The following is a 13,757-nucleotide window of genomic DNA, read 5'->3' on the forward strand; positions in this document are numbered from 1 at the left end:
ACACAATGGAAACTAATAAGCTTCTCTCAGATAAATGAACAGATAAAGGTCAAAGAGAAGGGAATTTTGTTCCCATCCTAAAAATAGTATCAACACTCCTTTCTCCAAGCTCTAAGTGTTGCAGAAGAAAGATTTAAAAAAATAATAATAATAAAATAAAAATATAAAAAAAAAAGAAGAAAGATAGAAGGCAGGTGTCAAAACTGAAAAATTAAGTTAGATTCAGTTCAGTTCTGTTCAGTCGCTTAGTCGTGTCTGACTCTTTGCGACCCCATGAATCACAGCACACCAGGCCTCCCTGTCCATCACCAACTCCCAGAGTCTACGCAAACCCATGTCCATCGAGTCAGTGATGCCATCCAACAATCTCATCCTCTGTCGTCCCCTTCTCCTCCTGCCCCCAATCCTTCCCAGCATTAGGGTCTTTTCCAATGAGTCAACTCTTCGCATGAGGTGGCCAAAGTATTGGAGTTTCAGCTTCAGCATCAGTCTTTCCAATGAACACCCAGGACTGATCTCCTTTAGGATGGACTGGTTGGATCTTCTTGCAGTCTAAGAGACTCTCAAGAGTCTTCTCCAACACCACAGTTCAAAAGCATCAATTCTTCGGTGCTCAGCTTTCTTCACCGTCCAACTCTCACATCCATACATGACCACTGGAAAAACCATAGCCTTGACCAGACGGACCTTTGTGGGCAATGTAATGTCTCTGCTTTTTAATATGCTATCTAAGTTGGTCATAACTTTCCTTCCAAGGAGTAAGCGTCTTTTAATTTCATGGCTGCAATCACCATCCGCAGTGATTTTGGAACCCAAGAAAATAAAGTCTGACACTGTTTCCATTGTCTCCCCATCTATTTCCCATGAAGTGATGGGACCAGATGCCATGATCTTAGTTTTCTGAATCTTGAGGAAATGAAAATAACTCTCAGACAGAGGTACGCTGCAACATCAAAGCTCAGATACAGCATCAGACCAAGATGAAAGTCTGGGAAAATTATCACAAAAGGAAGGATGTGCTTAGATTGGTCTTACCAAAAGAAGAGGTCCATGTTGGGGGATAGAAAGAGAAATAAGTCAAAGGAAATAAGATGTCAAAGTATATTAGCTAACTAAGCCCAACCACGGTCACTTAATTTCATTGAGTTAGACAGGACTGTGGTCCTGTGATCAGATTGGCTAGTTTTCTGTGATTATGGTTTTAGTGTGTCTACCCTCTGATGCCCTCTGGCAACACCTACCATCTTACTCGGATTTCTCTTGCCTTGAACGTGGGGTATCTCTTCACGGCTGCTCCAGCAAAGCACAGCCACTGCTCCTTACCTTGGACGAGGGGTATCTTCTCATGGCTCCCCCTCCTGACCTTGAACGTTGAGTAGCTATGCTGTGTGGGGCCACCCAAGACGGTCGGGTCATGGTGGAGAGGTCTGACAGAATGTGGTCCACTGGAGAAGGGAATGGCAAACCACTTCAGTATTCTTACCTTGAGAACCCCATGAACAGTATGAAAAGGCAAAATGATAGGACACTGAAAGAGGAACTCCCCAGGTCTGTAGGTGCCCAATATGCCATTGGAGATCAGTAGAGAAATAACTCCAGAAAGGATGAAGGGATGGAGCCAAAGCAAAAACAACACCCAGCTGTGGATGGGACTGGTGATAGAAGCAAGGTCCAACACTGTAAAGAGCAATATTGCATAGGAACCTGGAATGTTAGGTCCATGAATCAAGGCAAATTGGAAGTGGTCAAACAGGAGATGGTAAGAGTGAATGTCGACATTCTAGGAATCAGCGAACTAAAATGGACTGGAATGGGTGAATTTAACTCAGATGACCATTATATCCACTACTGTCGGCAGGAATCCCTTAGAAGAAATGGAGTAACCATCATGGTCAACAAAAGAGTCCGAAATGCAGTACTTGGATGCAGTCTCAAAAATGACAGAATGATCTCTGTTCATTTTCAAGGCAAACCATTCAATATCACGGTAATCCAAGACTATGCCCCAACCAGGAACACTGAAGAAGCTGAAGATGAACGGTTCTATGAAGACCTACAAGACCTTTTAGAACCAACACCCAAAAAAGATGTCCTTTTCATTATAGGGGACTGGAATGCAAAAGTAGGAAGTCAAGAAACACCTGGAGTAACAGGCAAATTTGGCCTTGGAGCAAGGAATGAAGCAGGGCAAAGGCTAATAGAGTTTTGCCAAGAGAACACACTGGTCATAGCAAACACCCTCTTCCAACAACACAAGAGAAGACTACACATGGACATCACCAGATGGTCAACACTGAAATCAGATTGATTATATTTGCAGCCAAAGATGGAGAAGCTCTATACAGTCAGCAAAAACAAGACCAGGAGCTGACTGTGGCTCAGATCATGAACTCCTCATTGCCAAATTCAGATTTAAACTGAAGAAAGTAGTGAAAACCACTAGACCATTCAGGTATGACCTCAATCAAATCCCTATGATTATACAGTGGAAGTGAAAAATAGATTTAGGGACCAGATCTGATAGACAGAAAGCCTGATGAACTATGGACGGAGGTTTGTGACATTGTACAGGAGACAGGGATCAAGACCATCCCCATGGAAAAGAAATGCAAAAAGGCAAAATGGTTGTCTGAGGAGGCCTTACAAATAGCTGTGAAAAGAAGAGAAGCGAAAAGCAAAGGAGAAAAGGAAAGATATTCCCATTTGAATGCAGAGTTAAAGAATAGCCAGGAGAGATAAGAAAGCCTTCCTCAGTGATCAATGCAAAGAAATAGAGGAAAACAACAAAATGGGAAAGACTAGAAATCTCTTCAAGAAAATTAGAGATACCAAGGGAACATTTCACGCAAAGATGGGTTTGATAAAGGACAGAAATGGTACGGACCTAACAGAAGCAGAAGATATTAAGAAGAAGTGGCAAGAATACACAGAAGAACTGTACAAAAAAGATCTTCATGACCCAGATAATCACAATGGTGTGGTCATTCACCTTGAGCCAGACATCCTGGAATGTGAAGTCAAGTGGGCCTTAGAAAGTATCACTATGAACAAAGCTAGTGGATGTGATGGAATTCCAGTTGAGCTACTTCAAATCCTAAAAGATGGTGCTCGCTTCGGCAGCACATATACTAAAATTGGAACGATACAGAGATTAGCATGGCCCCTGCGCAAGGATGACACGCAAATTCGTGAAGCACTCCATATTTAAAAACAAACAACAACAAAAAAAACAAATCCTGAAAGATGATGCTGTGAAAGTGCTACATTCAATATGCCAGAAAATTTGGAAAACTCAGCAGTGGCCACAGGACTGGAAAAGGTCAGTTTTCATGCCAATCCCTAAGAAAGGCAATCCCAAAGAATGCTCAAACTATCGCACAATTGCACTCATCTTTCACGCTAGTAAAGTAATGCTCAAAATTCTCCAAACCAGGCTTCAGTAATACCTGAACCATGAACTTCCAGATGTTCAAGGTGGTTTTAGAAAAGGCAGAGGAACCAGAGATCAAATTGCCAACATCTGCTGGATCATCGAAAAAGCAAGAGTTCCAGAAAAACATCTATTTCTGCTTTATTGACTACGCCAAAGCCTTCGATTGTGTGGATCACAATAAACTGTGGAAAATTCTGAAAGAGATGGGAATACCAGACCACCTGACCTGCCTCTTGAGAAACCTGTATGCAGGTCAGGAAGCAACAGTTTGAACTGGACATGAAACAACAGACTGGTTCCAAATAGGAAAATGAGCATGTCAAGGCTGTATATTGTTACCCTGCTTATTTAACTTCTATGCAGAGTACATCATGAGAAATGCTGGGTTAGAAGAAGCACAAGCTGGAATCAAGACTGCCAGGAAAATTTCAATAACCTCAGATATGCAGATGACACCACCCTCATGGCAAAAAGTGAAGATGAACTAAAAAGCCCCTTGATGAAAGTGAAAGAGGAAAGAGAAAAAGTTGGCTTAAAGCTTAACATTCAGAAAACTAAGATCATGGCATCTGGTCCCATCACCTCATGGGAAATAGATGGGGAGACAGTGGAAACAGTGTCAGACTTTATTTTCTTGGGCTCAAAAATCACTGCAGATGGTGATTGCAGCCATGAAATTAAAAGACGCTTACTCCTTGGAAGGAAAGTTATGACCAACTTAGATAGCATATTAAAAAGCAGAGACATTACTTTGCCAACAAAGGTCTGTCTAGTCAAGGCTATGGTTTTTCCAGTGGTCATGTATGGATGAGAGAGTTGGAAGGTGAAGAAAGCTGAGCACTGAAGAATTGATGCTTTTGAACCATGGTGTTGGAGAAGACTCTTGAGAGTCCCTTGGGCTGCAAGAAGATCCAACCAGTCCATCCTAAAGGAGATCAGTCCTGGGTGTTCATTGGAAAGACTGATGCTGAAGCTGAAACTCCAATACTTTGGCCACCTCATGCGAAGAGTTGACTCATTGGAAAAGACTCTGATTCTGGGAGGGATTGGGAGCAGGAGGAGAAGGGGACAACAGACGATGAGATTGTTGGATGGCATCACTGACTCGATGGACATGGGTTTGGGAGTTGGTGATGGACAGGGAGGCCTAGCGTGCTGCAATTCATGGGGTCTCAAAGAGTCAGACATGACTGAGCAACTGAACTGAACTGAGCTGAGCAGTCGCCTAAACATTTAAGATTTCACTTTTTCTTCTCATCAAAGAATCCCTGAAGTGGGCAATCAGGGAAATAGGGTAATTCCATCAAAATTTCAGGGAGGCAGAGGCATGCTCCTTCTTCTTTGTCCTTCTTTTCCAAGTTATCTCATAGTTTAAAGGAGCTGCTGGAGCTCTAGCCATCACATAAACATTCCAGATTACAGATGCAGAAATGAGGAATTTGGGGTGATGGAGGGGGGAGATGGGGAACAAAAAGGTACACTTAGCATTGTCAACTTTCTTAGTCTTTCCAAGGCATCACAAACATTTCCACTTACCTATCAACTAACCCTAATCCTAACTTTGTGTTCGGAGGGTCAGAGAGGGATTTCCCTGGTGGCCCAGTGATTAAGACTCCATGCTCCCAATGCAGAGGGCATGGGTTCAATTTCTGGTTGGGGAACTAAGATCCTATACGTCACAACTGAGCTTGAAAGCCTCAACTAAAGATCCCCAGTGCCACACCTAAGATCCAGCTCAGCCAAATAAATAAATACTTTTTTTTAAAGACAGAATGAATGAAAAGAGAAAGAGAGAGAGAGAGAGAGAGAATCTAAACAAAGCAGCAAGAAAAGAAGGCTAGTTAGGAATTGTCTTTGTCTTTTAGATAAAAGATGATGATGCAGACATAGAAGACACATTTATGGTTACCAAAAGGGGAAGGTGGGAGATAAGTTGGGAATTTGGGATTAGCAGATACACATATATGTTGTTGTTCACTCACTCAATCATGTCTGACTCTTTGCAACTCCATGGACTGCAGCATGCCAGGCATCCCTGTCCTTCACTCTCTCCCGGAGTTTGCTCAAACTCATGTCCATTTAGTCGGTGATGCCAGCCAACCATCTCATTCTCTCAGCCCCTTCTCCTCCTGCCTTCAATCTTTCCCAGCATCAGGGTCTTTTCCAGTGAGTCAGCTCTTCGCGTCAGATGGCCAAAGTTTTGGAGTTTCAGCATCAACATCAGTACTTCCAATGAACACTACTCTATATATAAAACAAACAAACAGGGACCTACTGTATAGCAGAGGAAACTAGATTCAATTTCTTGTAATAGCCTATAATGGAAAAGGATCTAGAAAGTTACATATGTATATTTATATATATATATATATATATATATATATATATATATATATATAACTGAATCACTTTGCTATACAGCTAAAACATTATAAATCAACTATACTTCAATAAAAAATAAAAGTCCTTCAACCACCCCTCACCCAAAAAAAAAGAAGATGGTGACCTGGACCAGGGTGTAAGCAGAAGGGATTAGAGAGCTACCTGGAATGTAGAGTGCCATGATGTGATTGATGGAGGAAAACTGAGCAATTAAGAGTCCAGAGTAACTCATGTTTCTCTCTGGGATGAGGGACCAGACCAACAGCATGATAAGAAGCTCCCATTTCAGACAAACCTCTTCATGTTTCACATCCGTGTAAGTTCCCTGCAACTCTGGATGGAATCGACCGACATGGGAGCAAGTTCACTACCTTGCCACCAAACATCCAGACTCTTATTTCATTGGGTCCATGGGAATCAGCCTCCCTTCTGGAAACAGAAGAGTGATGAACTCATGGTATTTTATGGACGTAACTTCATGATTTCACTGAGCAAGGACCACAGTGAGAGAACCAGGGTTTAATTTAATAGGACCTTGGCATATTTTGCTGGAACCAAAAGAATGTCCATAAATGTGCCAAACTTCCAAGCAAAACAACATCCATTTGTATTTCTTTCTCCACCTTTAAAAAACTGTCATCCTCCCTTCCCCTCCTCCACATGGTAAACAGTCTGGATGGTAAAGTTCTAAAGTTGGAGACTTGAAAAAAAAAAAAGTTGGAGACTTATAAAGGAAGACAGGAAATCAAAACCACCTCTGTTCCATGGTTTGTGATGACTTCCTCTTCCAGGGTTTTGAGTTTAGAAAGAGGGTTTTTTTTTTAATTAATTTTTAATAGCATCTGCTGTTACTGTGTTTTTATATCTAGAAGAACTCTGCAAAGATCCAAGCTCAGCCTCTCACTTAATCATCTTCTTTATGGGAGGAATAAATGACTTCAGAGTCAACGTGCCGAGGGCATCCAAAGTCTTTCTGAGCTGGTGCACTTTGAGTCTGAGGAACTTAAATCGCAAACCCCCGGGGGCCCAGGACTTATCTTCTTTATCTCTTGTAAAGGGCTGAACAGACTGTGGGTATTCAACAAGTAATAAATAACGCCATATTCTATATCAATAGAAGTGCAGTCTAGTTGGGAAAAGCCGATTCTGATAAAAATCAAGGTCCAAGCATCACCCAAGCCTTGGATTTCATCCAAATGTGACCTCGTGGGAAGACTTTCTGAAAATTGAGAGGAGGGAGGTGTGTGTTGTCTTGAATTTCCTGTCCATATTGATCCACCTTAGTGTAAGAAGATAAGGGTTTTCTGCAACAGCAGAAGGATCTTTTTTTCTTTCTACATGTTGCTAGGTTTGACAGCTAACTGGTTTTCAGTTAATATCTATTGAATAAATAATAATAATATTTTATGTATTTTATTTTATGTATGTAGGAAGCACTTACTTTGTGAGTCAAGCACCATGATAAGGCTTTTACAGGGCAGATCTTGTTCAACCATCATGTCGACCCTTTGGGGTAGATTCTATTACTGACCCCATTTTACGGATGGGAAGACAGAGGTGCAGAAAAGTTTAGTTATTTGCTCAAGGTCACCCAGCCAGCGAATGGTACAGCAGGATTTTCACTTTAGCTCAGAACCACTCCACCGTAGTATCTCAGCAAATCACATGCCTCAACAATTGAATATGCCGACTTCTGTGCCTGAGTTTAGATCAAAAAAAAGGAATGACTGAAATTCAAGGTAATAAATAAATAAGTGTGTGTTTGTGTGTGTGTGCACTAGGGTCTCAGTCATGTCTGACTCTTTGTGGGCCATGGACTATAACCCGCCAGGCTCCCCTGTCTATGAATTCTTCAGACAAACCCTGCATTTCAGGCAGATTCTTTACCGTCTAAGCCACCAGAGGAGCCCAAATAAATAAATACACCTTTTTTGCCAAATGATTCTTGAGAGGTTAAGCCTCAGAGGGAGTGGTAGATACTCATATATCTCAGTTGCTTTGCCTAGAATATAGCCAACTCCTTAATGTCTCAGAAACTTGGAATCGGGCATTGAAAATAACTTCAAAGAGTATTTAGTTCATTCTTGAACCCAATAGAAGACTCCCTTCCATGAAATAGTGCAGCCTCTGCTTGCATCCCTCTGGGGATGGGAGGCTCACCACCCTCAAGTAGCTTCAAACCCTGCCCAAAAGGCAGATTACCGTTTCAAAACCTTTCAGACCTGAGCAAGAAATTGTTGCCTAATTCCTGGTAATTCATAAGAAATACAGATCTGTCTGCCTACGTGAACAGTGTGGTTTGTCCCCTGGAGAGACAGAAAAATTCTATCAGAGTGAGACTTCCTTGGCAGTCCATTAGTTAAGAATCCATGCTATCACTACAGGAAGCATGGACTCAATCCCTGGTCAGGGAACTAAGATCCCACATGCCTCTCATGGTGGTCCAAAAAAAAAAAAAAAAGATATCAGACTTCACTGAGGCTTCCTGCCGCCTCAAGTCTCCACATGCTGCTACTCCCAGCGCCAGAATCCTTAACTCCGCAAAAGCACAAGATGGCAGGTGCCATGGTGCATTCTGGGAAGGAGAGGGGCAAGTCTCTAATGTTCTAAGGAACACACAAGCAGACTCTAAGGCCCTTCCTCTCCCTTGGTCTTCTTTCACTGGCGCTTGAGTATTGGACACGCAGGAGTTCTCCTAGGACCTCGCCCACCGCCAGAGTCCTCATTTTTCAGCCAAGACTACCTCACTTCTATTCATACTCAGCCCCTTCCACGGCCACTTAGAACCCACACACCTACCACAGCAAAACTGTAGTGGTAACAGGCATTGTCCCTGAAGCCAGAGGGACCTATGTTTGCATCCCATGTTTCTGGCTGACTAGCCGTGTGACCTTGGACATACATCTTAGCCATTCTGAGCCTCCATTTCTTCATTCACTGCTGCTGGGCTGTGCTAGGTCGCTCAGTCGTGTCCAGCTCTTTGCGATCCCGTGGACTGTAGCCCACCAGGCTTCTCTGTCCCTGGGGATTCTCCAGGCAGGAATACTGGAGTGGGTGGCCATGACCTCCTCCAGGGGATCTTCCCAACCCAGGGATCAAACCCAGGTCTCCCGCATTGCAAGTGGATTCTTTACCGTCTGAAGCACCACAAAATGACCTTATGCCTCAGAGGGATACAGCACACGCAAAGGAATGAGTGGGTCTATCCTGAGGATCTAACGTACAGCACAGTGACTATACTTAGCAACACTCTATTATACTGGGACTTCCTCTCAATGCAGAGGGCACAGGTTCAATCCCTGGTCAGAGAACTAAGATCCTGCATGCCGCATGGTGTGCCCAAACACACAACAAAACAAAACATACTTGAAAGTTGTTAAGAGAGTGGATCTTAAGTGTTGATCATTACACATTAAAAAAAGAGGCAATTATATGAGGAGATGGAGGTGCTAACTAACCTTAGTGTGGTAGTCACTTCCCAATACACCCAGGCATCAAATCATCACACGGTACACCTTAAACTAACACGGAGCACATGTCAATAATATCTCAATAAAGTTGGAAAACAGTAATAAAACAAACTGACATATGGCACATAAACTGACACAACAAATAGATAATCAGACAGACAGACACCCAGACAGCCGCACAGGCATTTGCACAGACACATACACGGACCCATACACACACAGACACACAAAAAGACACACAGAAAGCAACAGCAATCCAACACAACCACGGCTCTGTTCCCTCCCCCACAGGTTACCCCAGCTCCCTGCACCCCATGCCTCCCCCTTGCCCGCCACCCCCAAGCCCCTAAATTGGGAAAGTTGGGGCCAGCGAGGAGGTTTGATTGGCCGAGTTCCCTTCGGTGGTTTTACTTTCCCGAGTGCGGTTTTGAAGCAACACGGGAAGTAATGAGAGGAAATCATCTTGTTCATTGGTGAACAAGCAGAGTAGACCATGGCAATGTGTGTAACAGATGTGTGTGCAGGGAGAGGATTTCTATACACAACTGTGTGCTCCCATCTCTCTCCAAAGGCGGGGGGTTCAAAATGGCATTTCTGTTTTTCTTCTTTTAAGGGAAGGAAGCGGGAAGGGAGCTTGAACCCACTCCAGGGGTGTATTAAGCTGAACAGCTTCGTAGTATGGGGAGCCTTGCCTGCAACCCAGTTTCTCTGCAGAAGAATCGGGGAATGTGTGCTGATGTTAATTCCTTGATTTATATAATATCACGGAGTTGGGTTTTAACTCTCCTTGCCCCCAAAAGGACATTTAAAAAAAAAACTGAACAGAATGAAAATCACTTCACGGGGTCATCTAGATGAAACCAGAAGTTGGCATAAGAATGTGGTACCAAAACTGTTCAGGCTTCCAGTAAATTCCAGCTCGCATGTCCCTCTCTTGAAAAACCCCACCCCACACTTGCTGCCCACTAAATATCGTCCCCTTCCTCTGCATCCTTCCAGCTCTTATGTTTTAGGTCAAGGATGCTTTAGTCTTATCTCTGAGCTTTCAGCTCAGACCTCACTAAAGAGCCTTCTGCCCAGAGCCAAGGTCACACTCCTGCTCCCTGGAGAAGCCAACAGCTTCCTCTGGTCCATGGGATGTAAACTTAGCAGAAGATCACAACTGGCTATATGTAAGCCGAATCCAGCCCCCAGACCTGTTTTACTTGGCTCACAGAGAGTTGGCATAGAAAACTTAATTTTTTACAATTTTGAATTGCTCACCAACACTGAAAAATCAGAAGCTTTCAGAGAAAAATTTCAGTTTTTCAGCTTTTCTTGAAACCTTGAAAGTTCTGGCAACCTCAGCCTACATCCTATGAGTTTATCTTGGCTGGAGCTGAGCGGTGGGTGGTCCCTTGAGAAGGGATGCTGAATTTTGCCACAGTTCCCACCATTCCCTGGTGTCTCCTTACATTGTGCCTCAGAGTCTGTTCTTCACCATTGACTTCTTGGGATTGTTTTACTTACAGAAGAATTAAAGGGACAGGAAAATAGGTCTCACACCCACCTCTCTTTCAAAAGGAGAGAAACAAAGAAGGATCAGGGTGGCGTAATAACAAAACAAAAACTTAACACTTACGTGAGGGCTTCCCAGGTGGCTCAGCGGTAAAGAATCCACCTGCTAAGGAGTCTCTGGGTTCGATCCCTAGGTCAGGAAGATCCCCTGGAGAAGGAAATGGCAATCCACTCCAATATTCTTCCTTGGAAATCCCATGGACAGAGGAGCCTGACAGGCTACAGTCCAAGGGGTCACAAAAGAGTTAGACATGACTGAGGGACTAAATAATAACAAAATATTCTAAGCTCATTATATGAATTGATTCATTTAATCCTCACAACAACCCTCTTAAGGGTTGGTCAATGGATGTTTCGAGTTCTTTTGTTTTTCTGTTTCTTGCTTGTTTGGTTGGTTGGTCTGGCTTTTGCTGTTGTTTTTGCTGTGTTTTGCTTTGTTTTGCTGCATGGCATGCAGAATTTTAGTTCCCTGACCAGGGATTGAACCTGCGCCCTCTGCGGTGGAAGCACAGTATTAACCACTGGACTACCAGGGAAGTCCCTCAGTGGATGTTAGCTTGTTATTATTGATGTTGTTCTCATTGCCCTTTTAGAGAACGGGAGAAATTAAGGTGAGCAAAGAAGGCCATGATTTACAGGGGAAAAGGTACCCATTTTTTCTGCGGAAATGAAACATCCTATGTACCATCTTCAAGATCTTTCATCTGTCCCTTCACAGTCACTCTCCGCCCTTCCCCATCCTATTCTGTGCCCCTGGAGATGGATCTTGATGGATCTGTGTGGGTCCCTTCTTTGGCTTCAAGTTAGACTTGGCCAACAGGAGAAATGGGGAAGAAATACGGGTGTGGAGAACCTGTGGCATATACTCCCCCGTAATACCTCCCTGTGGAGTCAAAGAGTCACGGAAGGTGGACTTCACTAGACTAGACTCCGCTCTGCCCACGATCTAGACTCTGCCCTGCACTGGACGCTACCCAAGGTCAGGGCTCCAGTCCTCTGAGGGCCTCTTCCATCTTCAGTAACTTCTCTTTCAGCCTGGGGGAGGTAAGCATCCCCAGGTGTTACTCGTCTCGGGGTACCTCACTAGTCCTCTTTTTTTTTTTTTTTTTTTTTCCTTTGGCTGTGCCTGGTCTTAGTTGTTGCATGTGGGATCTAGTTCCCTGATCAGGGATTGAACTCAAGCCCCTGGCATTGGGAGCGCAGAGTCTTAACCACTGGATCACCAGGGAAGTCCCTCACTATTCTTCTTGGTTTTCTTCTACCTCCTTAGTTCCCTTCATCCTTCCTGGACACCTGTAAGCAGGCCGTGAGGAACCTTCCATCAGATGACCCAGTTGGAAAGCATCTTCCGTTTCCTGCCAGTCCCATCTGATGCACCTTTGATCAGCATCACTCCTTTGTGCTACCTGCCCAGCCCGAGAACTTATTTGAGTTGACTACTCCTGTACTAGATTTAATTTTATAGAGCATGCAAGAGGAGTCCAGTAAGCTTACCTGTGACTCTCAGAAAATGAACTTTTTTTTCTACCACCATCTTTGACTCAAAAAAAGAGCAATGTCTAGAATCATGCCCTTGGGTTGAGAGACCATAGGGGGTAGAGAAAGAACCAGTGGAACAGAAGTTAGGAGCCACACATTCTAGGCAGAATGCCCCTTCTCAGAAACACAGTCACTCTGCAAAAGAGCCAAGTAGGACTTCACCAGACTCAATCGTGCAAAATATTACAGACACAGACACGATCTTTCCAAGCCCTGCCCAGGGAGGAAGGCAGCCCGGCCAGAATTTTCTCTTTCTCTTCTGTTTCCCTGTTCAATACCCATCTCCGACCTCTCCTTAAGCCTGGATAAATCCCCCTTACCCCACGAAAAAATTTCCAGTTGTGCATCTATGGCATAAATGTTTGTTTTTTGGACAAAACTTCACTTAAACACTCTCTATGTGGGAAAGGAATGGCTCTTTTAACAGAAGAATCCATCAATGTTGTTAATAAACAAACTACATGTTATTTAACATAGCTGGACCCTGCAAGTTCCAGCAGGTCACTTGGCACTTCTCTAGAAATACGTTTCTGGATAATCGCAGAGCGCCTGGCCAGGCCTCGCCCAGCAGTCTCTGAGAGTTAAAGTAATCACATCGTCAAGCAGAGGATGAGATCAGAATTGTACAAAAGGGCCCTCAAAAACACAATCCTTCCTCGGCCAGAGGCAGAGAGACTGAGAACTTGATTCCTCTCCTTCTCTGGCGTATGTTTGCTACAGGCCTTCTCATCTGCCCAGCCTGGACCTGGATCCTACAGCTGCAGGAGGGAAAGTGAGAGACAGTCTCCTGGTTCCCTGGAGGCCGATGTTCTGAAAGGTGCCCACACACCCAAGACCCTGCTTTGATGGAATTTTCAAGGTACAAAAGGATCGCTGACATAGGGACCTCCCACAGTGATTTCTGCTCCAGCCTTGGTGTGGGAGTTAAGCAGACAGGAGAGAAAGGGTGCTAGAAGCACGGGAAGAGGACGTCCAAGTGCACAGAGATGGGAATGCCAGCGGTGCCTGGACTGCCACGAGACGTCCCATGCTGCTGACGGGCAGGCGTTCTGGAGCCCAGTGTCCGCTCAGCCACTCACATTAGAACAGAAGCTCTCTGAGAGTAAGAATCCTCTCGTTCGGTTTGTGACTATAATGCCTGCTCAATAAACATGGTATACAAATGTGTCCACAGATCTCCTCTATGTTGACCATACACTCCACGAGAGAGTTAACACTGGACAGAACACAGGTCCAGTCCTCCAGGTGCTCAGGTTGGGGTGGGGGGCGGATGACAGATAAGAAAATGCACAATTGCCATGCAGTGTGATAAATACTAAGGTATGGACGCCGCTAGGGTGGATGGTTTGGTGATGAAGTAAGAACCCTGGAGACAG

General features: G+C 44.1%; 1 non-coding gene across 1 annotated transcript; it reads left to right on the top strand.

The window, feature by feature from the left end:
• Positions 1-3,104: 3,104 nt before the first annotated feature.
• Positions 3,105-3,208, top strand: LOC139037948 (U6 spliceosomal RNA). Its single transcript, XR_011490886.1, has one exon. It is a non-coding gene; the product is annotated as a U6 spliceosomal RNA (small nuclear RNA).
• The last annotated feature ends 10,549 nt before the right edge of the window (positions 3,209-13,757 follow it).

This window comes from Odocoileus virginianus, chromosome 12 (assembly GCF_023699985.2).
Source record: "Odocoileus virginianus isolate 20LAN1187 ecotype Illinois chromosome 12, Ovbor_1.2, whole genome shotgun sequence".
Classification (NCBI taxonomy): Eukaryota; Metazoa; Chordata; class Mammalia; order Artiodactyla; family Cervidae; genus Odocoileus; species Odocoileus virginianus.